The sequence below is a fragment of the Amblyomma americanum genome, chromosome 8 (assembly GCF_052857255.1).
Source record: "Amblyomma americanum isolate KBUSLIRL-KWMA chromosome 8, ASM5285725v1, whole genome shotgun sequence".
NCBI lineage: Eukaryota > Metazoa > Arthropoda > Arachnida > Ixodida > Ixodidae > Amblyomma > Amblyomma americanum.
The window spans coordinates 112,286,533-112,313,817 of NC_135504.1; the positions used below are offsets into that span (position 1 = coordinate 112,286,533).

Below are 27,285 nucleotides of genomic sequence, written 5' to 3' on the forward strand. Positions count from 1 at the left end.
TGGTTGACCGTACTGCTGCCCGCCTCCTTAATTCAAGCGCCGTTAGCAGCGAGGAAGTGCGGGCAGAGTCATATGGTACCGCGATAAATGTATTTAACCTCGTGTGGATTCCATGCACGTATGTTGTTGGTTCGAGGCTGCATGTGAGCACATCGTAATAAAGCTTCCCGTTCCTTGGCTGGCGTCTGGTTACAAGTGGCGACGAGGATGGGATGGACGAGGGCAACCAAGAAACCAGAATGGCCGCAACCGTCGAGAAGCTGCCGGAATTCCAGCCGGAAAGCGGCCACTTCGAAGTGTACCTGGAGCACTTCGAATTGTTCGCGGCTGCCAACGGCATCAAGGATGACAAGAAACTGCAAGTTTTCTTGACCGCTATTGGCGAAAAGGCCTATGTCGCAATGTGGAGCTTGCTGTTGCCGGCGACATGCTAAGTCGTCATTCGAAGAAGTGGTAAGTGCTCTAAAGAAGCACTGCGCCCCCAAACGCTCGCTTGTCAGCGAACGCCATCGGCTCAACCAGCGCAAGCAAGAAACTCATAAGACCATCGCGGACTTTATTGTTGAATTGAAGAGACTAGCTTCAGCCTACGAATTCGGCACGTTTCTGAGCTGAGCTCTGCGGGATCGCCTCGTCGCGGGATTGTGTTCCGGGGCGATACGATGCCGACTGCTCGCCCTTCCTGAAGATGAAATAACATGGGACCGAGTCTGTAGTGTTGCCATAGCAATGGAAGCTGCAAGCGAAGACATCTAATACATGCTGAAATCGTCAAGCAGCAAAACAGCTTCGTCGGACAGCACCGAAGTGTACTGGAAAAGAGAGGCAGGGAAACAGCGTAAGCCTGATACCTGAGAAACTCCTGTCAAGGAAAGAGGCAGAGCGACTCCGTTTCGGAAGACGTCACAAGAAACGAAAGCTCCATGTCATCGATGTGTAGGTCAACACTCACCCGTGAGTTTCCCTTTTGTAAACAGCAGGTGCTACAAGTGTAAAAAGAACGGACACGTTGCAAAAAAGTGCAGAACTAAACTAGTGCACTCCGTAGAGCCGGATGATAGCAGTTCTGAGCTAGTGACTTTTTGTCACACGATCCAAAAGGCTGGTGCACCTGCTATTGTTATTGTGGTTACGATAAAGGGCAGAGATATCCCCCTGTAAATTGATACAGGAGCAGCTGTCTCAGTCATGTCGGAAATCGAGTGGGCGATACACTTTCCTAATGCCGGTTTAAGACAAGCCATTGTGAGATCGGTCACGTACAATGGCATGGCTGGGCCTAGTGATGGATCTGTGGACGTCAAAGTGCAGTATAAAGAGCAGTGTTGCGAGCTGCCTCTAGATATTGCAAAGGAAACAGAAGGCGCGAGAATGCCCACGTCGTTCGGTCGAGACTGACTTTCCAAGATTAGGATAAATTGGCACGAGATCATCTGTGCACGCAGTGGAAAGTGACACACCCCTCACAAAAAAAAGTAATGTGTTCGACTCGGGTTTTGGCGCTATCAAAGGTTTCAGAGCTAGCGTTGTCTTGAAAGAAAATGCGCGCCCAGTGTTTGGTAAATCAAGGCCAGCTCCTTACGCTTTACGCCAGCAAGTCGAACATGAATTGGCAAATCTAGAAAAAGCTGGCGACGTGTATCGGATCAGGCACAGCACTTGGGCAACGCCCCTGATCGTAGTCCCTAAATATAACAGCAAGGAGCTTCGCCTTTGCAGCGATTACTGGGTCGCCGTAAACCCAGTAATTAACGTGGACCATTATTCCTTGTCGCTGGCTGAGGATATTTTTGCCTATTTACAAGGCGGGGCAGTGTTTTCTGTTCTTGACCTGTCTGAGGCGTATCTCCTGCTCGAGCCAGACAAGCAAGCTTAAGAACAGCTTACTATCAACACGCACTTCGTCCTTTTTAGGCTACGTCGCTTGCCGTACGGCGTAGCTTGTGTACCTGCAGTGTTCCAAGCAGTCATGGACCAAATACTCCATGGTATGTCGGCTAGGGCCGGCTGCTTGAATGCTTCAGTCATCACAGGCGAGAACTACAAGCAGTGATACGAAAGAAGTAAAGCAGGTTGCACGGCGCCTGAGCGAACAATATGTGCGAGTGAATAAAAAAAAGTGCGCGTTGTTTCAGCAGCGCATTACGTACTAGGAACGTGACATTGATAAGGATGGGTTGTATTCGGCGCCTGAAAAAGTCATCATCATCATCATCATCATCATCATCAGCCTTACTACACCCACTGCAGGGCAAAGGCCTCTCCCATGTCTCTCCAATTAACCCTATCCTTTGCCAGCTGCATCCACCCTTTGCCTGCAAACTTCTTAATCTCATCCGCCCACCTAACCTTCTGCCGCCCCCTGCTACGCTTACTGTCTCTTGGAACCCACTCCGTTACCCTTAAGGACCAGCGGTTATCCTGCCTTCGCATTACATGCCCTGCCCAAGCCCATTTCTTTCTCTTGATTTCGACTAGGATGTCATTAACCCGTGTTTGTTCCCTCACCCACTCTGCCCGCTTCCGATCTCTTAACGTTACACCTATCATTTTTCTTTCCATGGCTCGCTGCGTTGTCCTTAACTTAAGCTGAACTCTTTTCGTTAGCCTCCACGTTTCTGCCCCGTAGGTGAGTACCGGTAAGATCATGCTGTTGTACACTTTCCTCTTGAGGGAAATTGGTAAACTGCCACTCATGATCTGCGAGAATTTGCCATATGCGCTCCACCCCATTTTTATCCTTCTAGTTATCTCCCTCTCATGATCAGGATCAGCTGTCACTACCTGCCCTAAGTAGACGTATTCCGGCACAATTTCTAGGCTCTCGCTGCCAATTGTGAACTGTTGTTCCCTTGCTAGGCTGTTGAACATTATCTTGGTTTTCTGCATGTTAATTTTTAGACCCATCGATCTGCTCTGCCTGTCTAACTCGTTGATCATGATTTGCAGTTCACCTCCTGAGTGACTCAGCAAGGCAATGTCATCAGCAAATCGCAGATTATTTAGGTATTCTCCATTTATTCTTATTCCCAACTGTTCCCAATTCAGACCTCGAAATACTTCCTGCAAACATGCGGTGAACAGCATTGGCGAGATCGTGTCACCTTGCCTGACGCCCTTTCTTATTGGAATTTTATTGCTGAGTTTATGGAGGACTATAGTAGCTGTGCAGTTGCTATATATATCTTCCAGTATTTTGACATAAGGCTCTTCTACCCCCTGATTACGCAATGCCTGTATGACTGCTGAGGTTTCCACTGAGTCGAATGCTTTCTCGTAATCAATGAAAGCTATATATAGAGGTTGATTATATTCTGCGCATTTCTCTATCACCTGATTGAAGGTGTGAATATGATCTATTGTGGAATATCCTTTACGAAAGCCTGCCTGATCATTTGATTGATTAAAGTCTAACGTTGCCCGGACTCTATTAGCGATTACCTTAGTAAGTACTTTGTAGGCAACGGATAGTAAGCTGATCGGCCTGTAATTTTTCAAGTCCTTGGCGTCTCCCTTCTTATGAATTAAGATAATGTTTGCATTCTTCCAAGCTTCTGGTACAGTCGAGGTCATAAGGCATTGCGCATACAGGGTGGCTAGTTTTTCTAGCACGATGTCCCCTCCATCCTTCAACAGATCTGCTGTTACCTGATCCTCCCCAGCTGCTTTTCCCCTTTTCATTGCTTCTAAGGCTTTCTTTACTTCATCTTTCGTTACTGGCGGGATGACGCATTGCTGTGCACTGCTGTCTTTCTCATTAGCGCTCTGATTACATTGGCTACTGTACAGGTCTGTATAGAACTCTTCGGCTACGTTAACTATCTTATCCATATTGCTAATGACATTGCCCTGCTTGTCTCTTAATGCATACATCTGGTTTTTACCTATGCCTAGTTTCCTCTTCACTGTTTTTAGGCTACCTCTGTTCTTTATAGCATGCTCGATTCTCTCCATATTAAACTTCCTTATGTCGGCTACCTTGCGCTTATTTATTAACTTTGATAGCTCCGTTAGTTCTATTCTATCGGTAGTGTTAGATGCCTTCATGTTTTGGCGCTTCTTAATCAGATCTTTCGTCACCTGAGATAGCTTTCCGGTATCTTTTCGAACTGTCCTGCCCCCTACTTCTACTGCGCACTCCGTAATTATTGATGTCAGATTATCGTGCATTGAATTAACATCAACTGAAAAAGTAGTGGCCGCTAAAAATTTGCTTAAGCTGACAAGTGTGACCCAGCTGAAGGCCTTTTTGGGCATGGTCAGGTTTTACGCCAAATTTTTGCCAAACTTGGCAATGGCCCTTGAAGCACAGCACAACTTGCTCAGTAAAGAAAGCAAACGCACTGGTCGGATCAGTGTAACGAGGTTTTCACATGATGCAAAGGAATGTCTGATAAAAAATGTCTTGAAGCTTTACGGTGTACAAAAGAAATTCAGAGTGCATGTGGTGCTTCTGAGTGTGGGCTGGGCGTAGTACTGTCGCGCGTCGAGAATGGGAGTGAAAAACCGGTAGCTTTTGTCTCGCGGTCATTGTCTCTATCCGAGCGGAACTACAGCTAAATAAAAAAGAAGCCCTAAGCATTTTGTTCGAAGTAAAAACTTCACAAATACCTTTACTGACGAGCGTTTAACTTCTTTACTGATCATCAGGCGCTAACTACTCTTTTCGATCCGAAAAGACAGGGCAGTGCTGTAGCTACTGCAAGAGTCCATCGTTGGCTCGCATATTTGGCCAACTATCGCTACCAGATAAAACAAACTGGGATCTGCTCTCAGTCATGCTTACGCATTTTCTCGCATGCCACTACCAAACACGGGTGACCAGTGTGATGAAATATTTTATTTTTCAGCTCTGAATGAGTTGCCTGTGACAGCAAAAGATGTGGAACGAGAAGCAAGGCGAGGTAAACTACTTAACACACTTCGGGAAATGATATGGCATGACTGGCCAAAAACTGTATGATGAGCTGAAACCATTCTAGGCGCGCCGACTGGAGCTGACTATAGACGACGAATGCCTTGTGTGGACAAACAGAGAGGTCATTCCCGAGATGTTGCAGAATCTTGTGCTGGCTTTGTTGCATCAGCAACATCTGGGCATTTCTAAAATGAAATCAGTAGCGAGATCCATGATATGGTGGCCTGGCATTGATGAGGCTCTCGAGAAAATTGTGCGGAATTGTCAAATATGCCAGTCCGTTCTCCCCTCCGCCCGGCCCGTAGCTTTAACCCCCTGGCAACGTTGTGAAAACTCATGGGAGCGGGTGCACCTGGATTTGGTGGATGAAAAATGAAAATTGTTCCTTGTCGCGATTGATGCTTATTTCAAATGGTTGGAGGTCAAAGTAATGACAGTGACAACTGCCACTAACACGGTAGACTTTGTTCGTTCGTGGTTTGCATCACATGGGCTGCCTGTAGATAACGGTCCGCAGTTTCGACCAGCTGAATTCCAAGGTTTTTTTTTTAACAAATGGAGTTAAGCACACGCTCACGCCACCCTGCCCTCCTCAGTCGAATGGAGCGGCAGAGCGTGCGGCTCGGTCAAGAAAGCATTGCTTAAGCAGTTGCTGGAAGACGGTTGCACTTTTAGGTCACTGCAGCACACAATTGAAGACATGTCTTCTCTTACCGAACACCTCATACTTTCATGGAAAGAACACCCGTGAACTATTTATGCGAAGGAAACTGCGGACTCTCCTATCGTTACCCAGACCAAACACGGCAGAGGAAATTAATGCGTAGGCTGACAAAATTAGAAGATCTGCTGATAAACACAGAGGCAGGCAGCGAGTGTTTGCTGCTACTGATCGTGTGTGGGTTCGCTCTGCCGGATTACGTGGTAAATGGTGGCCTGGAAAAATTACTCCAGTGCAGTAACCGTCAATGTACTTGGTGTGCGTGTGCGAGACAGGGTGCGGTTTGTGCACGCGGACCACCTGCAACGATCCTGGATCGCATCAAGTGCAAGGTCTAATGTTAACCCAGACGTGAAACTTCCGCATGCATCAGAGGTAGTGCATCATTCACCCGCTACAGGACGATCAACTGAGCCATCCCAGTCTACCCGGCCACTAATGCGAGCTAGCGGCGAGCAACCGGTGCCATTACGAAAAAGCACGAGGGAGCAGCGTCCACCTGATCGTTTGACTTATGCTTGTTTTTAGAACTGCAAAAGGGAGGGAGTGCCGTATGGTATCGCGACCAAGAATATCGCGATGTCTGCTCCTGGCTTGTCGCTTTCGCCATGCCTTGCTGCGCATGCACCGGTAGCTCACGAATTCTATTTAACCTCGCACGGATGCCATGAACGGTTCTTGTTTTAGTCTGCCAGTGAGCACCTCGTAATAAAACTTCCCGCTTCCTGGCCGGCGTCTGGTTACAACAAGCAGCAGGACAAACTCCCAGACATGTCCCAACCGCATGTTTCAATGTCTCATCTGCGGAATTGCATACAGCACAGGCCTTCGGGACAGCATGCTTTTATTGGAAAATGAAATTTAGTGCAATACAATATGTACAATGATATTAAACCCATATCTAGGGGAGAGTTTCGGGTTTATCACAATATACCTAACATAATTACAGCATTCGGAGACGAACATTTCTATTCACAAAATGAAAATCGCAACTTTACAACGTTCTCGGGGCAAACAAAAGCATGAGAATGAAACACAAAACACATATTCATCAACATTTTGAGCGATTGTATGAAGTTTTTCTTTTAACATGATTAGGAATACCATTTCAGATCAACGATCCATCGAATCCTAATAAGCTTTCCCAATCAGTAATGGGACACACGGGTAAATTGAAATCTTCAGCTCCAGCAGCCTTCCTTTTAGGAATTATGCGGATACTATGGAGAACTGGGTAATTGACTTTTATTTGACGAAATGTCGGGGCTACCTTTAAAGTATAAATGGAATCAAAAACGTGGAATATCGGTGGACTTGGAAAGTGGTTTCGTAGAGTGAGTGCATTTTGAATAGGTAATGATTCTTATCGCTCTCGTCTGGAATCGGAATACAAGTTCGATATATATGGGGCGCGTCTTACCCTATGACTCTATGCAGTATATCAGCTGGCTTTGTATTGGTGAAGCTTGCTCTCCACATCATCGAGCACAAAACACCACACCTCATCTCCGCAAGGAAACCTCTCCCCTTCGGTTTCTCATAAACCTATCTCATGCTCATAAATGTCTTCTTCCTGCAGAAGGCTGCTAGGAACTGCGAGAGTGGACCGCCTTGTCGAAGAGCATGAGATACGTTCAAGGGCGTCCTCAGGCGCCCATCTCGCTGCACATTGGAGCCGAAGGTCCTGCAAAATTGTCCACAAGATCTCTCGGTGCACCCCTTTATAGGCCGTCCAGATGTGTATAAAAGCTCCAGGCATGATCGGAGGAGATATCTGTCAAGAGATTTCCATGCTCTGTATTTGATCCGGAAAGTAACAGTTAGATATGAGGAGAGGTTACCAAACTCTTAAAGTGTTTGGCAAAGAGAAAACGTGCATGAAATTGGGGCCACTGCTATACCTCCAGAGCAAGTGCGCATTATGGTCCACGCGTGAACCGCGCTTCGGCATAGAGGATGTAGAGAACCTTTGCAAATGAGAATAAGCATGTCAGTCTATAAAGTCAAAGCTGCTCCAGCTTGCAAACATTGTCACCGACAAACAGTTGACATAGTCAGATGAAGTTTACTGAGATGGGCTAGGACGCGCAAGGCGACAGAGAGCTCGAGAGAGGACGAAGCTTCTGGCCCCTACCATGAACAAGGCTAGCCAAGAGCAGATAGTTCTGTTCAGTCTCGTGATGCTGCCATCTCAGCGGCTAGTAGCGCTACTTTACTCCCATCCACTGAAAGACGCCTACTCGGCGAGCCGACCGCGAAGGAACAACGCAAGTGTCCAGTGGATAGTGGTGGTGGTGGCGATAGCTTTAATCAGTAAAGAGTTTTGCGCTCTCTGAACTGGAAGCAGCCCTTAATCCAGTGCTTCTATCGCCATAGCTGCTTGTTCCGCTCGCTGCAGCAGCTGTCTTTGGTCTTCTAGACTTTAGCTGGACATCGCGGCCTCCCGCTGCTCATGCTGTGGATTTGCGATTTTCAAAGCGGTCTTTATGCTTTGGCAAGACCATGCACTTTTAGGTACTTCGTGGTGTTTCCCACACAGTAGGAATGTTTTTTTATAATGTGAAATGTATGGCTTCTTCCCGCATAACCTTGCGTGGTGGGGAGTAAATTTGCCTATTTCGCTTGTGGTAAGATTACCACTGTACCGTTGCGGAACCGTCTCCGGGGCCGCTGAGGCTTCTGTCGGGGCCCGGTTACTAAAGCCTCGAGCTACGTCGTGCGCGCGCTGATAACCGCTTATAGACTCGTGGCCTGGTGTCCAGAAGGGTACAGTTTCAGGACGCTTACGTGAGGAGCTACCGGGCTTGTCAGTGCTTCATTCTAGCGGCGAGGATCACTTCGGGCAGCCGTCGGGAAGAGCGAACAGTTCCTTGGGCGAACTTCGTAGTTGTCCTCGCTTACTCACCACCGCATATCGCTTGTGCCAAAAGAATGACGAGGAAGCTTTTCACAGTGTCTGTTCAGATGAATCGTGCTGCACACCAAGACTTGTGTGCATGGCTAAAAAATTTCATCTCTGTGGTGGAGTTTATGATTTGAGCGCTAGTGTCTTCCTGGTGCCGGATTCGCTGTCGAGAAATTGGCGTTTGTCCTCACCTTGCCTAAAGAAATTGCTCAGCACCTTGAAAAAGATGTTAGCAGTATATGGCAGAAGCATTGCGTCAATCATGGTCTTGGCTTCAAGACCAAGTACTAAACAAAAAGGAGTGAATCCCGTCGTTTGCTGGATCGTATTACTAAATATAGAGGGCAAGTAATGCAGTATTGCCTCGCACTGCTATTTTCCTCGTCGACATATATTTAAATCATATCGTCAGTCTACTTTATTGAGCAATTCGGTGAGTTCCCTCTCTTTAGCATGGCAAGGCCTGTTTCTCAGTGACCTGTGCCACTTAGAAGCATAAATTCCTGGGTAAGCGCCGAGGTCAACGGGATTTTACTGTCAATGACGTTGAAGCATTTTTTGAATGAAGTTCGCAATTTTAACAGGGGTACCGCGGGAAAGACTCTGTATCTACAGAGTCGGGGCGAGATCTCCAATGACCACCACAATGCAACGATCACCCAGTCAGGACTCCGGAAATTGACTGAGCAAGTCCATGTCGATTTGCAGCAGTGGTACTTATGACAGACTGATAGGCTTATTTTGTCCGGGTGGCCTCATTGGCGTCGTCTTGCGGCGTATAGTTCGGTGTCGTGCCGTTATTGTTTACTGAGATTGAAAGTGCAGATAGCGCTAAAAAAACGATATAGTCCTCGAACTCAGCTCGATTCCACTGAATAGCAGCACCAGACAGTTATCACTGCCTCTTCGCTGAATTATAGACGATGGAGACATCAAATTAATTCATTCGAAGGCTTCAGTTTGCAACTGCATCGAGGAATATTTGAGGTTCGCCAGCAAACTTAGTGATTTGTGATCACTGGCAACTCGGAAAGAGCGGCAATATAAATATGGCCGAAATTTGGACACCGCTCTCCACAAAAGCTAGGAATTCTTTTCCGGAGGTGAAATAGTTCGCCTCAGACCATGGCAAGGTGTGGCTTCTGTAAGCCATTATACGTTCAAGAACATTCTGTCACTGGACAAGGACAGCACGGAGGACCACGCAGCTTGCGTCGGTGTGTAGTTCTGTTTCTGCTGCCTTGTCAAATTCTCAAAGTATAGGCGTACTTTGCAGACAATGTCTTCGAGGGCCTGCTGTTGCTCCTGGCCACAGATGAACAGTTATTAGCCATGTGTGAGGCTGGTTAGGGCCTCAACTAAATCTGAGAGAAGTTCTGCAAAAACGCCGATAACAGGTGCAAATACCAAGAAAACCGCCGGCACTTTGCTCATCAGTTAGGGTGGAGAAAGCATAAACAGCGACTGTCGTATCTGGTATAGGCTAACGCCCTAAGCGCTCAGAACATGGTCCAGTGCCTGCAGCTCTTGAATGCGAAGTGACGCTTTATTATTTTATTTTGTTTAGAAGCCTGTAATCCTCTCAGGGGCGTAGAGTTACATATTTATTTATCCCTAGAACAACAGACGACGCCCAGGGGTCATCGACGGCTATATTTGCAAGCGTTTTGCATCTTATTCTTTTCAGCGGATGCCATGAGGTGGCTGTCGCAAGGGTTTCTTGCTTTCGTCAGCTTCCTTGTGAAACATTATAACTGACACAAAGAGGACGCGGGCCGGTGAAAAAGGTGAATGCTGGCCTCAGCTGGTCAGCAGCTCTACTCTGGGTCGCCGCAAGTTCTCGCCGCCTCGCGAGCACGGTAGGCAAGGGCCGTCTGGGCCCCGACAGTCGAGCACCCGAGGAGGGAGGCCTCCCAAACCTCTTTAGTGGCGATGGGACTGGACTGGGGCTTTTCCAGAACATAATTGAATCTAACATACCCAATGTGTTGATGAAAAACGTATTAGTCTCACATGCCCTCATGGACACAGCGGACGGTTGCGCGCACATGTGGGTCCTGAACCTTTCTGCACAAACGCTGCGTCTACCCTCCGACTTTAAACTCGCGAGATTTGACGACAGTGTTACCGGCACTGTCTCGGCTGTTTCCGATTGTGCCCGAACCGCGTCCAAGACGCCAGACTATTCTGCTGAGTTGAACAGATGATCAACAAGTCGCTCCCCCTCTACCGAGCGACATGCATTGCAGGACGTTCTCGCGCTTCATGCCCATGTGTTCTACTTTACTTGGACCGAATCTACTTCTTTTTGCCAGTCTCTCGCATGCAACATAAAATTAGCATGGAGAATCCCAGTCCCATTCCTTCAGACACCATATTGAGTCTCAACAACCAAGCGCAATATCATGCTGCAGAAAGGATTCATTCGGGAGTCTTGCAGTCTGTGGGCCGTGCCCGTAACTTGCAATTCATGACGATTTTTAGTCGATTATGTTCGCTTGAATGCGGTAAAAAAGTAGGACGTGTATCCATTACCGCGCATTGATGACGATCTGGACTGTCTTCACTCGGCGCCATAATTCTCGACCGCTGATGTCTGATATAGGTATTGCAAATAGCGATGCATCCATCAGAGAGAAAACCGCCTTCGTGACTCCCGACGCCCTCTTCGAATTCAATTTAATGCTTGTGTAATGCGCCTGCGACCTTCGAGCGTTTCATGGATACGGTCCTCCGGGGATTGAACTGTAATGGGACATCTGTTTGTGCTGTTTGGATGATGTCATAATCTTTGGCAAGACATTTGAAGAACACGATGAACGCCTCGGTATCGTTTTCAAATGCATCAGAAAAACTGGAACAATCTTAAATTCTAAGAAGTGCCACTTCGGAGAGAGGTAGACACTCGTTCTGGAACTCCTCGCGGATAAGAGGAGGAATACGGCGCAATCCGCGGAAGCTTGCCGCAGTTCGTAATTTCGACAGCCACAAACCCTAACAGGCATTCGGAGTTTCTTCGGACTGTCGTCGTATTTCAGCGGCTTCATTCCCGGATTTGTGCACCTTGCACATACCCTCACTTCTCTGTTGGACGAGGGCTCGCAGTTTGCGTGGACCCCCGAATGTTATTCGTCTTTCAACCAGCTTAAATTTGCTCTCACTTCGCCGCCCTTTTTGCGCCTGTTTTATTCTACCGCTGCCACAGGTATTCGCACTGATGCCAGTGGCGTAGGCCTTGGGGCGATGCTTGTCCAGATTCACACTGGCGCCGAACACATTATTGCGCACGCCAGTGGCACATTAACGAAGTCCGATCGCAACCACACTGTAGCAAATTGGAATCTTTGGCTGTTGTGTTCACTGTCCACAACTTCCACCCATCCTTGTATGAACGTCCATTTAGTGCTGTGACCGATCAACATTCCCTCCACTGGTACATAGGCCTGCGCGATTTGTCGGGTCGTTTGGTGCGTTAGGCACTGCACCTGCAGGAATGCGAGTTTTCTGCCGCCTACAAAAGTGGTCACCACTACAGTAATGCCCACTGCTTGTCACGCCATCCGTTGTCACCTACATTTAGCAGGAAGGAGGACTTTGATCGGTTTTTGCCTTCGCTCTCCCCACCGTTCCCAAATAGAGAGGCCTTCCTTTTGGCGCGAGTAACAAAACGACCTCTCACTGCAACCTTTTCTTGCTGTAGCTGCCACACGGGTGCATGGTCTAGGCCATTCATCTTCAAGCCGGAATTGTGTCAAAGAACTATTCGGTCAATGGTGCAACCGTGCTTTTGATTGTCCCGGAAAAATCTCCGCATCAGTGGGCTGCAGGCCATGCACGACGACATCGCGTCGGGTCACCTTGGCTTCTCCCGCACACTGCACGGAATTCGTCAGCGCTTGTATTGGCCAAGCCTGTATAACATAACTAAACAATAAGTTGCAAGCTGTGACAAATGTCAACGACTGAAGCCTCGCACAGCCCTCCTGAAGGCCTTTTTCATCCGGTCAAGCCATCATCCACGCCTTTTAAATAAGTTGGAGTCGACCTTCTTAGCCCCTTTCCCAAATCTTCAGAAGGACGCCGCTTGGATATAGCCTGTGTAGATTAGTTGACGCGATACGTGGAAACTGCAGCGCTTGTGTCAGCGGAGGCAAGTGAAATATCGTCTTTTATGTTGCACTCTATTATTTTTCGTCATGGTGCGCCCCGTGTTATCATCAGAGACCGGGGCAGGCAGTTTACTTCTCAGACTACCGCTACTATACGCCTTACCACCCCCCGACCAACGGTCTTACAGAGCGCACAAACCGCACCATCACCAACATGCTGTATATGTACGTCGCACCGGATGACCGAACAGGGATGCCGTGTTACCATTCGTGACCTACGCACTCAACAGCGCGAAGCATGAGGTCATCGGGTATTACCGTTTCTACCTGCTCTATGTCAGGATGCCGCGCGCTTTTCTGGGCACTATCTTACCCTTCTCGTTTCATGAAGACCTTTTTACTTACCTGTTCTTATGTCGCGCCGAACAAGCTAGACGACGGGCCTGTTTACGCAGTTTGTTTTCTCAACCCCGCTCTTAAAGGTGCCCGGAACACATTTTCAGTGCATTGTTTTGCCTGTTTGTTGCATAGAATGAGCTATAGTGATGCTATTAACATCGGCGATACCGCGTATACTGTGGTTTTTAATATTTTACTTAGCTCGCAAAAACAAATTCGTGGCGCTGACGGTGTCACCATACAGTGGCGGTTTTTGGCAGCGGATATGACATCACTTAGTGCGAGCTTGATGTTTGGACAAAGAGTAAATATACTGCAAATTGCGTTAATAACTACAGATACGTTTTGTCAAGTTTTTGTGTTTTATATTACATTAACAAAACCAACTTGTTTGCCCTAGATAAAAGAACTGTAAATCAAGTAAAACAAAAATACGCCGCCAGAGGCACTGGCTACTTTTTGCATCGAAGGACTTTGCGCCTCTCTGTAAACATCCTACGACCTAGCACTAAACACTTACGACTCTCTGTGTATCTGAGAGCGGCTTTGCGGAATCGATCCGATCGAGCCATTGCACTCTATAAGCATTCGTTTCGGTCCCAGTGGAGGATGCGTTCGTTTCACATTTAGCAGGCAGTGCGCATCGTCATCTTGTGGAGGATCACCGGGCGGCGGCGCCAAATGGCGCCACGTTCCCGTCAGCAACGTGCGCTCCTTGCTCGCCGTGACCAACCAGCGCGCTAGGAGCGATGGGCGATGGTAGGCGGTAAGCAGTAGCGGTACGCGCTATGCTAAATGTGTCGGATATCTTGCGCAGGCTGTCACATCGTCGCAGTATCTCGCGCTCGAGTTCGGATCCATAAGTAAGGGAACGTCACTGATCCAGTGTTCCCTTCTGCGCCGTCGACGTGACGGTGAAGCATCGCTGGGCCAGCTGGGCGTTCACATGGTTGTTGTAACCATGCAAACGGCGCTGCCAGCCTTGGCATGAACGAGTTACAGAGAACAGGCAACCATGGAGTGCGAACTTCCGCCACGTGCTAAGATAGGCTGTTTTGATTGGTCGTACTGAGCGTCGTCATTGAGAGAGTGAAATGGGAATGGGAAGCTGCGGCAAAATCTAGTTGAGGGCAGCGTTTTGTTTGCTTGTATTTTGAAATTTCTTTATTGAATAACTCCCGTTCCTATGCATCGATTCTCGTAATTCTTTTTGAGTCAGCATCTGTGTGACATACAGAATCCATCTGAAGTGTAACCGGCATCCGTTCAAGTGGTGTTTCGCAGCCCCTTTAAGACTGCTGTGACGAGCGTCACGTTGCGACTACATAAGCTTCAGCAGAATACGTGTGGCTTTGGACACCATTGCGCAAGCTCGGTTCAAACCAGAAGTTTTCGTTGAAGTATTCAGGCCCCTTGCTCGTTCTGAGGCGATTGAGCGATGTCATCTACATCCTCGCCAAAGTTACTGCAGACAGTCGCCGCTCTCCCAAGACCCAAGTAGCCCACGTGGCTCGTCTGAAGCGCTGCCACCGTCGACCACCCTGACCGGCTCGAGGACGAGCTTTGTCTGGCACCATAGAAATTTTCACGCGCCACGCCGCAACCGCGGTAGAAGAGGACGAGGCTGAAGAAGCGCGAAAGACGTTCGCTTGGCGGCCTGCTTCGTTTCCCCTAGTCCGCCCAACATTCCTATGTAAATAAGCCCATTCCATTCATAACAATATTATACTTATGTCCATTCCCTGGCGTTTATTGCTAACCTCTCACAGTTATGCCACTTCCTGCCTCTCTATGGGGTTACAGACTTTCATACTTCGGAGGTTCCGCATCTGGTCCTTCGACTCCAGAAAGACCTTTCCGTTATCCTGACTGCCTACCCTACCCCGTCCTTCTATTCCGTAATACGTTCTGGTCCGTTCTCCAGCAAGATTCTGAATTTCTCTACTTTCCCTCCAGAACTCCTAGATGTGTCCCTTTCTTCTTAGTTTTAGAAGCAAATTCGAAACAACACCATTTTATGGTCACTATATGTAACCTTTTAGAACACTTCGACATCCTGCACAGTGTGAGGATAAGCGCACAGTATAAGTACGGTTAATATTTTGCCTCACCATTCGGGTTCATCCATGTCAATTTCCGGCTTTCCCGTTTGCAGAAAAGGGTATTAGTGGTACATGAAACATCGCAATCTGCGAGCGCGAAGAGTTCTGCGAATAACTCAACACTGCTATTTCTAGAACCTCACAAAAAGTCCCCACCTGCCTGCCCATCTGTCTGTTTCTTGCATTCCTTGGCATTCATGTTACCCATATGGACATTGCACTGTGTTTTTATTGTGCTCCTTGCCGATTCCATGTGTTCATAGAGACTTTCGAATATCTCGTTCTTATGACTTCATGCAGTAGCCTATAGGCATGAGCAACCTTCGATTTGTACCCTTATAACCTTTATAACGATTCCCGCTATCCTGTAGTTAAAGCTGTAGAATCCCTCTATGTAGTAAGCTGTATCCTTGTTGATGAAGAATCTCCCACCGAGCTATCGGCGGTCCGCTAACCCTTCATGCTATATTAAGAGCCCGGCCATTTACCCTGTACAGATCTCATCTGTCCTGCCCTGAGTACGCAATATGATATGCCATTTAACACCCGATAGTTCTTTCAACAGCACTGTTAAAATACCTTTCTTAAGTAACGTTCTAGTGTTAAACGATGTTACGTTGTTTACAATGGCTGCCTTCCTAGACCACGGAATTTTCAGCATGCGCTACTGCGTCACACGTATTAACGCTGCCTCGGCCAATGCCGCCGCAGCCGCTAGGAACTCAGGGCTACAATCTAAATGCCATATTCATATAGGAGTTGGTGGCCACGTAATGCAGCAGGGTGACCAAATTGTGTTCTTCTTAGAGGTTACGTTGCCTGCTTTGTTCGCCGGTATCATGCCACGCCCTAAACTTTGTTGTGCAGTTTCCTCGGCACTCACATTTTTTTCTTCGAACGGAGTAGCCCCAGGATTCGAGCCGCGGTCTCCTTGAGCGCGCGGCGAAAGTTTAACTTCTGCACCAGCGAATCACTGCAGAGATGTACCATGCCAAAAAATGCCAGGAGAGGCCGTACAAACAAATGGCAGCATGCAAGTCATTACCCCACTGGTGGTGTAGCCCTGGTTCGGGCCGATTGTGATGGTTATTGGCTTGTCGAGTGCCTCCACTGTTTCTTTTCATAAGAAATTACAACATTCCGGCACCAAAGGACGTTTCTCTCAAATACGTCTAAGTGGTTTGTCTACGAGCGCGCTGAAGCAGTGCGCTCGTCACTTGTTGTTCACTGCGCGGTGTGTCCTCCGCATGAGACGCCGCGGTTTGTGAAGACGGCATGACTTTCTAGAGCAGATCACTGCGCGACTTGCGCCAAATCATTTGACGGAACGGCAAAACATCATCGTTGTCGTGCAGCCTTCATCTCATAAGCAGACAGCCATTGCCAACTTTTTAAAAAATGAATTTACATTGGCGCAAGTTGTCTGTGTTTTTTCGGAGGCCGTTCAATAGTTCCACCGATATTTCAGTCAGCGTCGCAAAGCAGAGGCGCGTAGTAAAGAAAAAGATAATGACGCTGCAAGCGGTGCCAAAAGGCGCGATTGTTCATGTTTGCTAGCGCAACATATTTTAATTCGCGTCTGGTCACCCTTCGTTCGGAAAAATACACAAGTCGTAGCTTTGCAGAAAGTCATTGCGAGCCAGCTTTGAGTTCAATCAGCTCTAGCCGCTCAGCGTTAGGCATCTATTACTTTTTAGCGCAGGTGCTCTCCGCACGTTGGTGTTAGTTTTTACATATTGTTTACTTTTTGTTTCTTTTAAACGTCTGCATGTCGTCATTTGTCGCCGTTCAAAGACCGCCAGCGAAAGCTCTTAATTGGGCTAGCTGGTTTACGGATGTTACATAAGTGTCCTATCGCATCTTTCTGTGTCCGATTATTTAGAGCGCTACCTACTTTGTCCGGGTCAACTAAACCGTTCAACTTCCAAGTCGAGTGAACAGGAAGGGGAAAAATTGACTCAAGTCTTTTAAGAATACATAGCAGACATCGCTCAGCTCATGGGATCGTCACAGAAATGTGCTTGCAAGGTGACGCTCGTCCGCGAATATTTCAAGTGAGTGGCGAGTTCATTTGCCTTCGCTAGGAAAGCTAAAACGAAAAAACCATGCTCCCGTGGAAAACAAAAGGATCAAAGACAAAAAGCTGTACTGTTGCTGTTGTTGTTACCCTCATACAATGGCACAAGCCCGCATAGAAGGATTTGCAAAGAATTGGGGGGCACAGAAAGTTTTTCAGATAAGTATTTCCTGGACGAAAATAAAATGAATACTGAGGAAGGAAGCACTAAACAAAAAGGAATAGCGAAATGAAACGGAAAATGCATAATGCACGCAGGAGATCGACACTGAGGTTTAGAGCCGAGTGTTTAAAGGATAATGAAAATTGTAAGAATAAAAATGATATTGAAAAAACGTTACCAAGGTAGCCGATTTGACGCCATTAAAAAATTTTGGACGGCGGTAAAAGCAGACTTGTGGCTGTACCCAAGTATGGTAGCTCCAAACGACAATATGACTAGGCTGCTCAAACAAAGGCCAAGATGTTGTAGAGGCTGCTCTAAAAACCGTCTTCTCATCATGATGTAGCGGCGAAAAAACAACCATAAATGATCTATGCATGGTTTCGTGCTCACCACAGAATACGCCGACGGGATTAAGCGTCAACCCAGACCTGTGCAAATAAAAATTTAATGGTGAGATCCGGCAACGAAGCCTTGATAGAGACACGTCAAGCTGCCGTGAATGGCATGACTTCCTGCTCCACGAATACCTCAGGTGCAGGTAATCATCAGATCTTAAAAGAGATCCACTTGTCATTCTTAACAAAGTCTGTCTTCGAAACCTCGCTGCTCTGATGTGCGCTGTAGTAGGAACGATAGGTAGCCCGTGACCATTGAGGGACGCCTTTTCCAAGCAGTCCGCAACTTCATTGGCTGTCACAGCGCTATGACCTGGCACCTATATCATGTGAACAAGGCTCTAATGGGGAGGAAGTAATGAGTGGAAGGTGTTGAAGATTGGCGAATCCACAGCCGAAGCAAGGGACGAACGCAAAGAATGAGAATCTTAATGACAGCCACTGAAGAGAAAGATGGATCTAGTTTGCGAAGAGCAAGCACCACCGCCAGAAACTCCGCTTGAAAAATTGGGGTGTAGTCGGGAAGCCGCACAGAAAAAGACCAATTAAGAAGCGGACAATATATTCCCGCCCCTGCCTTTTCATCTCATTGGGAGGCGTCAGTAGCTATCGTTAAGCTAATATGTAGTTTTGTATATGGTACTGCAAAACCTCGAGGCTTTACATTCTTTCTTTTCATCCACGACTTTCCCGCTATTGCTGCAGCAAATCGCTTCCCAGAGAGCAAGACTAGGCGAAGCACTGTCATGTAGCAAATTTTATTCCTGTTTCTTTACTTGCGTACGTTAAATTTTTACGGGTGCTCTGCACATGCTTCTAACAGACTGTGCACATATTTCATTCCAACAAGGAAGGGACAATGAAAGAGGAAGTTTTTCCGTCTGCAGAAATTAACCCTTTATAAGGTACAAGCTAGATATGTGTTTCACATACATAAAATTTAAAAATATCTCTGAGAATAGCACTATGAATTGAAATACAGCACTTGCAAGGCGTTTCGACCATTGGTTTTGTACAAAAAAGCACAGTTTTACCACTGACTTCGCTAAAATACAATAAATTCCTGCTTGTCCATAACTCGGTTTTATCATCATCATCATCATCAGCCTGACTACAACGACTGCAGGGCAAAGGCCTCTCCCATTTCTATCAAATTAACCCTGTTCTTTGCCAGCTGCGCCCACCCTATGCCTGCAAACTTCTCAATCTCATCCGCCCACCTAACCTTCTGCCACCCCCTGCCACGCTTGCCTTCTCTTGGGAATCCAATTCGTTTCCCTCAATGACAAGCGGCTATCTTGGCTTCGCATTACATGCCCTGCCCAAGCCCCTTCCTTCCTATTGATTTCGACTAGGTTGTCATTAACCCGTCTTTGTTCCTTCACCCACTCTGCCCACTTCCTGTCCCTTAACCTTAAACCTATCATTTTCTTTTCCTAAGCTCTCTGCGTTGTCCTTAACTTAAGCTGAACACTTTCCGTTAGCCTCCACGTTGCTCACTTACCGCGGAAGGAACGGTCTTATCAACATATACAAAACCTTACAATAGAAGTGAAAATTAACAGAGTATACTGAGGGGCCAGTTGGTCAGACATATTATAAACAAAAACGTAGCATATGGACGGGACGTAGAAGGGCGAAGACAGGACGGTTGTAGCAACCGTCCTGTCTTCGCCCTTCTACGTCCCGTCCATATGCTACGTTTTTGTTTATAAGAAGTGAAAATAACTTAAAATGATTGTCATGAGGCAGTTGACTGATGAAAAAGGCTCGAAAGTTGAATAATTTTCTTCTTTTTTTTGCCGCAGAAATGAGCCACTTCAAAATGTACCCCTGTGCTTGTAAAAACAGAGACAAAAAACACGTAGGAGGCCTGTAAGCCAAAAACAAATAAATTTTGTTCGATTTGCATAGCTAGACGAAATGCGAATTAGATGGCCCAGCACTACGGTCCGCTGTGCGGATCCATTGTTCACAGATAGAAATTATAAGAATAGCGATAATGTTTTCAGAGCTATATACATTATGGGGAATTGGTTATTCTCTACTTAACACTCATAGATCATTTGGAGTCCTCATACCTCTCCTGGCGCAGCGTTGCAGCGGTTAAGGAATGTTCCACTGCTCTGCGATGGCAGATGCTGCCACTGTGGGGCTTGTGCAATCCAGGTTGCTCTTCCTGAGGAACCTATCGCCACCAAGCAATAATTCAACTGCCACCTGCCACGGAGGGCAGTTCGCTCGCAGTCCTGTGGCCATGTTGCGGTGACACAACAATGGGACATGACCTAGGCGAACCACCTGCCTCCTTCGCACGCCACCATGGTTGACTATCTAAGTTGCATCTCTGGGCATTTTTCCTACATTTTTCGTGCACAGTCAACAACGCCGGCGCCGACAACAGACGTCGACGACTACGCTGGCTAGTCTGTGGCACGGGCTCCTTGACGCTACGCCGTTAACACAGAACGGCTAAATACGGTGAATAGATACTTTAAGTGCTAGCGCTCTAAAACACGCTGGATTATTTGTTTAACGGGTCGGTAATACAAAAATGTGGCACCTGTGTGAACCGCTGCCCCCTTGCCGGCGCTTGAAGACGGTGGGAACACAAAGGTCTCGTTCTCCTACAAAGTGTTAGGCCAACACGCGAGGCGAATCATGCACCGAACTTCACACTCCCGGCACGAACTGAATTCCACATTTCTAATGAAAAAGCTCTGTGGCCGGTCAGCAAAGAATGAGGCTATGAGGAGGAGTGTCACACACTGGGCTGGCACCTGAGCCACTCCATGGGCGATGAGAGGACGGAAGTGAAAAGGGGGTAAGATATTCGTTAATAAGGGTACTGGAGTAAGACCTGAGTGGTTTGCTCTTGAAGCACCGTGACCACGCCGTGTGCGGGAGAGTACATATACCCTAATGCTCAGGATGGTGCCCTTTAACGACGCTTATAATCACCAAAGACTTTCACCACTCAACCACCTGCCGCAATTCCCCTGTGCTTCGTTTACGCCTCTACTCAAGAAAGAGATTGGTAAATTACTCTAGGGCATTTTCTCCTTTGCAAGTTATTCTTAAATATTCAGCACTTTTCTCTAAACTACGCTGAAAGGTAACAGTACTGAAGTTTAATATCCATCTATAACAATCACAAATGCTTACCGAAAGAGCACGACGAAAGATGTGAGCTAGCTGGTTCAAGAAATAATTAATGCGACGATGATAGCACGCATGCTTGCATAGATACTGTGTTTTGTTAAGGGCAAGTCGGAATAAGTTATATATGTGCAGCGTCTGAAATGTATAGGTGCTGGCATGAGTATCTTTAGGCTCTAGGAAATGGGGGGCACTATTGCCAGAACGTTCGTCCTGTGCACGACCCACCAAACATCTGTGGATATGGCCTCCCACCCACTTTCAGCGTTCCGAGTAGCTCAGTACGTTCGGTGGCCGAGTTAAAAGCGCTTTCGTTCTAGATTCCACCAGCTGAACGTTTATGGGTCTGACCTCCTCTCCTCCCCCTGCATTCCCTGACAAGACAAGAAGGGATGGGGGCAGGCGGATGAAGTAATTACGACGACGAAGGAAAATTGGGGCAACTAGTTTAAGACAGCCAGTGCTGCACAAACATGTCAATGTTATCCTCCAGTTTATAGTTCAAATCGCGCTCATAGCAAAGGCACTACTGCTGTCTGTAAGCTGGTGTTCATAAACTGCTCATCCACTGCTCATCCACTCATCAATTCTTGTTTTCTCGTCTATTCTCTTTCTCTGTTCTGCTCCTCAACAATTTTTGTTATTTTCAAGTAGTGCCTGTGTTATGTTGACCGGTAGTCATGGGTGACACCTCGAACTGTATAAAGGAATCATCATTTCTCTTGGCATGCCAACAAATTATGAAAAATTTGCGAGGCATAATGCTATACTTTGCAAACGATCCTTAGAACACCACAAAGTTTCCACCCCTCAGTTCTTCGGATCTGCAGTCATATGTGATATCCAGATTTGCACAACCGAATAATCGGTTCTGCTTTTATACGCACAAATGACGAACATGTCCTTCAAGTTCTCGGCTGTAGTATATGCAGGCAGGTCGGTAAGAAACCTACAACGGCGTTACGCTATCTCGCGTTTCCAGCGGGCCGAAAAGATGAGACGCCGAGCGTTCGTCTTATTTAACAGAGCATGCTTACTCATATCGGAAACGCGTTGCAGGCCAAGGCCAGCTGCATGGCAGCGATGAGCACGGCCAACGCACCGAGCCATCGGAAGCACGAGAGCTTTTTGACAGGACAAGCCAAGCTGGTTCCTTGATGTTTTGACACATTTAATTCCTTATATTAAGAAGCTTGGTGGCGCACTGCAGCAGGGCGTCTATCTCGACTCATCTTACTGCGTCCGCTGGACCTGGAGCTATACCACGGCAGTTGCCAAATTCTTAGTCCTAGCCTTATTTATTGGCTTTAGGTGACACAAAACGGCCACATGCGCCCGCGAGGACCACGTGTACACACTATAGCTCGTTAATGCGGTAACTTTTTAAGGGTGTCTTTCAAGACGTTTCGGCTGCGTCTTTTACCGCTCACCCGACTGATGCACCCAATGTTAGATGCCATGTCGTATCTAATGGCACAAAAGTCGGCGCACAGCTAAACTAGTTGCCCTTCTATTCATGCAAGTTGAAGACATGTACGCTCAAAAAAATTCCACTTCAGCGCGGAAGCTCAACGGACATACATGCAGCTCATGTCTACAAAGGCACTGGCTACGTATGGAATTTTTGTGGTCCGTTTTGAAGGAGAATTCCTTTGTTTCTTTACAGTCAAGCACACCAACCCTATAGGAACGCTATGAATCCTGCGCATATATTCGGTTCTTTACGAGCCTCTCGTTTTCAGCTCGATTGTCTTCGCATTGCCAGAAGCGTGTAGCGGTGTTTCGCTCAGCGGGAGCGCCGTTGTGCAGAGCATGTTCCTTCAACGGGCTCATTTTACTCCGACTAGCGTTCGTCCTAATTTACAGGGCATAGATTTACAAATTCAAGGTCGCAAAATAAGCACAAGCACTGCCAGACCCGCTTAGGCATGGATCCAACAACGGCTGAGCCGAGGCAGGTACCAGCCACTGGTTCGCTATTCAGGTCGGCGCATCAGAATCGGTGCACTTTTTATACTTATGGACCTTCCGGCCTTCTGGCTGAGCTAACAATTCTTCGCAAGCAATACTTTTATGCAAGTGATCCGAAGTCGGTTGCGCATTGCTTCGCGAGACTTTCGGGGTTATCTCCAGGCTTATTCCGTTTGTTCTTAATGCTCTCCGGGGCTTTTGAAACAGATGCCATAAACCCTGCCTCATCTCTGTCTAAGAACTGTTTTGTTTGCCTCTTTTTTTTTCTCGTCATTGCTGCCGCGCTGAAAGCTGCTGGAGCACGACAGATGCGGGGAATGCAGCATGTTTCCCGATGGATGGTGCAAAATGCCCCATCAGTCATGCCACGACGCGCTCGCCACATGCGCGGTGTGTCTTTGCCTTCTGCTCATTGCTTCCACGTGAACGGTACGGCGCATAGCACATGCGATAGGACCTCCACGCAGTCCACATTCTCGGCTCTGTCACCTCCTTGCCGCATTTCAGTGGAGGCGAAATGCTAAATCGCCCAGCATTTCTGTGATGTCAACGCACTTTAAAGGTCACCAGGTGGTCGAAAGCATTCCCCAGCTCTCTAATACGGCGCCTTTTCTTCCATCTTTCACACGTTCTTTGTTTCTATACGACATGTTTGAGTTTTCCACCGAGAAGTGAGATACTTGCGCGTGTTTCATTTCCTCAAAACCAATTTCCACTTTTTTTTCGCATGAGGTAAACTAGTGCTAACTAAGCATGCTGGAATTCATTTATTGTGAAAATACAGAGCGAAATGAGGAAACGACTACAAAAGAAATGGGAGCGCCATAACAGGAAAGACCTCGTGTGTTCGCTTTTCTTTCTTGCGTTCGCTCTTGTCTCGTGGCTCTTGTTCAAAGCTCAAGAGTGCTTTGTCTGTGGAAATAAATTTGGTAACGCTCATTACACATGCTGATGCAAAACAACATTTCGTTAAATAAGATAGTAGATATTTCTTTGTTTCATGCAACGGATCCAATTTGCGCAATAAAAACGTGCATCCAGCACAAAGTACTCCGAACGAATCAGAGTCGCGGTCATATTGTCATGTGTGACAATATAAAAAAAACGACAAAATACCCAATCCTGTCTTGAAGATGTATAGAAGACCGTTTAATGCCATTCATTGCATTTCCGGAGTGAAGAATTAACTGTGAGGCACGTTTGAAACTTGAGTAACCTTAACAACAAACATCTGAGACCACTGCTCCCTCGGAATGCAGAGACATTACAGAAAAAATTTTGCGGCGGACAACTAAATAATGCGCGACATAGTTAGAAGGTGAGAAAAAGCGCTTCGCTTTTAAACCATGTCCTTTTCCGCCTACAATACGGAGCCTGTTAGGTTTCTAAACAGCTGTCATCACTTGCCAACAGGCAAAATTGCTAACTCCGTCTGGACGCTCAAGGTTTCGGTGTCTGATTGCGCGAGCACTACTACGCTGAAAGGAGTTACCGTTTTAGACCCTAAAATCGCAGAGAAGCGGTACAACAACAAAATTCAGAATACCTAGTGGTTTACATAATCGCGATCTCTTAGGATCCGAGTTCATGCACGTCATTTCGGCTTAAATTGCAAATATTGCGTGGACCACACTAGGAAAACTGTTGAAATGGTTAACTATCCCCGCCTCCATGAGTGGTGAATGGTTTTAAATACCTGCTAGCAATGTGTTCAAAGTGTGTTGTATATCCTACACGATTTGGGCCAAGACTGCTTTTCCATCGGATACTAGTGCACTAAATACGCCCATTGTTCCTCTGAGAAAATATTTTATTTCACTCTTCACATTTGCTTTTCTAAAAGGGGTTTAGTCACGCGAACGAAAAAGTTGTGGGGCGATCGATTGGATTCATCCGGAGCAAATGCGAGAGTATTCCGATTTTTCACTGTGCACTCTGTTGCAGTTCTGATTCTATGCGAAGCATGACATCTTCCCATCTCTGACATCTCCGATTGTTCATTAACTCCAGCTGTGGTAGTTACACAGAGCGTACCACGTTGATAGATAGATCACGGCGAGTCCGTAACCTCTACCGACGAAACACAGCCACCAGCGGCGCTTCTGAAAGCCAGGTTGCTCTTCCCGAAAAATGCGGAGGATTAGCTACAGCAAGCCTTATTTTGACTGTACAGCGTTCTTTTGGAGGCTGTATATTTGGTACGTAGTCCTGCTACTGTGTGAGCCGTTTTTGCCGTTTTTGCCATTGCCGTTTTTGCTGAGTCATTCTTAGTCCGTAGTCAGGTTCATCTGCCTTACAAGTGGAGAGAGGGAAATATCCCTAAGCACCACCTGCCACGGTTGGCATGTGGAGGCTTCAAACAGACACCGACGCTGCCGATGTCCGACACCAAACAACTTTTTCCGCCATGTCCCTCCTAATTCTTTCAGATGAAAATGTCTCAAACCAGCAATGCAATCGATGCGGTGCTGTCATCGTCAACATCAGCCTTACTACGCCCGCTGCAGGGCAAAGGCCTCTCTCACGTCTCTCCAATTAACCCTATCTCTTGCTAACTGCGCCCACTGCATGCCCGCAAACTTCTTGATCCCATCCATCTGCCCGCCTAACCTTCTGCCGCCCCCTGCTACGCTTGCCTTCTCTTGGAATCCACTCCATTACCCTTAAGTACGAGCGCTTATCTTGCCTTCACATTACATGCACTGCCAGAGCCCATTTCTTCCTCTTGATTTCGACATGCGGCACTGTAGGCGTTAGCATTACAGCCCGCCTGGCGTTTGCGTCTCCTGCACTAAGCTCCAACTGGTGGACGACCAATTTGCATCGTTGAGTTTGCTTTCGCCACCGGTTCATGGCATGGCAAGGCTTCTAGAAGTGTTTGGTGTGTGGACCGTTTTGGAGGTTCAGTGGAAGTCGGTTGATGCCTTTGTTGAACGATGGCTGGTAGGTGTGTGGTGGGTGAACGCTCGTAGCTGAGAGATGCATTTTACAACGGTAGCCGCTAAGCTCCCATTCCTGGGTTTCGCGTTGTAATAGTATTGTTTTGTCGCAGTCGTCGGCGTAACCGGCGACTGCCTTTTCAAGGTAACCATACGCCGTAACCGCCTGGCGGTTGCCACCGGTATACCATGCGCCGGTGGTTACCGTGGAAGAAGGAGGGTATCGTGAGAGCGGAGGAATCCCGTATTGGAGGACGGTAGCCGTGGAAGAAGTGTATAGCGAGAGGGTAAAAAGTCAGAACCAGTGGTGCCCGTCCCACTAACCAGCCGGATAGTAATTACCCTAGAACGAGAAGGAGGGGTACCGTGGAAGGAGGAGGGCATGTTGAGAGCGTAAGAAGGTGTGCCTGGACAGTGGCTGCCACGAGAGCCGTCGGAAAGGTTTTTACCGCCGAATGAGGAGAGTGTAATCAGAGCGTACAACACCCCAACCGGAGGAAGGTTACCGGTGAAGGAGGGGGTAGGGCGAGAGTGTAAGAAGGCCCAGATGGTGGATGGTTGTCCCGTGAACCTCCCGAAGGACAGTTGCCCTTGAAGAAAACAAGAACAGCGTATGGCGGGGGCACACGAAGGCTTAACAGGAGGGTGGTTACTGTGGAAGTAGAAAGGTTGGGTGAGAGCGTAAGGCGCAAGCGCTGAATGGTTCGCACGGTAACCATCTGGAGAGTGGGTGGTTGATGCAGGGTGATATATGTGGGGTGAAGGTGGGTTGGTCGTGTGGGCGGCCTCAATAGAGTGAGTGTTGATAGAGGGCAAAAGGTGATAGGCATTAGGCGGAAGCATTGTACAGGCGGGAGGTGGCATCGCACAACGCCGGAAGGACAGATTTTGCGAACATTGAGGTAGTAGTGCTTGTGCAATAAAATAGGGACTGGGTTATGTATTAGTTCTGGTATCTATAGATTTTCGTCGCAGTATTACGCCATCCGTGTAAAAGTTTCCACTGTCATCCATTTTTTTACTAGTTTGGTGCACTCAATTTGCCTCCAAAGAGTCTTAATTACACAAGCTGCTATTCTTGTGCTACTGTGCATAAGTCGTTAAAAGGGTTTTGCTAAGAATGATGTTGGTCTCATAAAAAACAAGAGGTAAGGAGCCGGAAAGGAGAATGGTTTACAATTTTCAAAAGGAACAGCTGCAGTCTCGATCTTCTAGAATATATCATTGCCTCCAACTCCTTTCAGCAGCCTCATTTACCCTAAAGTAACAGGTACATAATTAGGGTTTTAAACATCTTCGGTTATTTTATGCTTAGACGTGGACACACTTTTGATTAGACATGTTATAGAACAAACAGAAGGAAAACTGCAAAAACTATCGCTACTTTCAAGAGAATACTATTTAGGCCACGTGAACATAATCGA

General features: G+C 47.3%; 1 long non-coding RNA gene and 1 pseudogene across 1 annotated transcript in view; both read left to right on the top strand.

The window, feature by feature from the left end:
* The first annotated feature begins 239 nt into the window (after positions 1-239).
* Positions 240-855, top strand: LOC144102670 (uncharacterized; annotated as a pseudogene).
* Positions 856-14,669: 13,814 nt separating this feature from the next.
* The window catches only part of LOC144101970 (uncharacterized), a 40,249-nt gene continuing 27,633 nt past the window's right edge, over positions 14,670-27,285 (top strand). The window contains exon 1 of the long non-coding RNA XR_013308120.1: positions 14,670-14,745. This is a non-coding gene — a long non-coding RNA (uncharacterized LOC144101970). The remainder of the gene's footprint in view (positions 14,746-27,285) is intronic.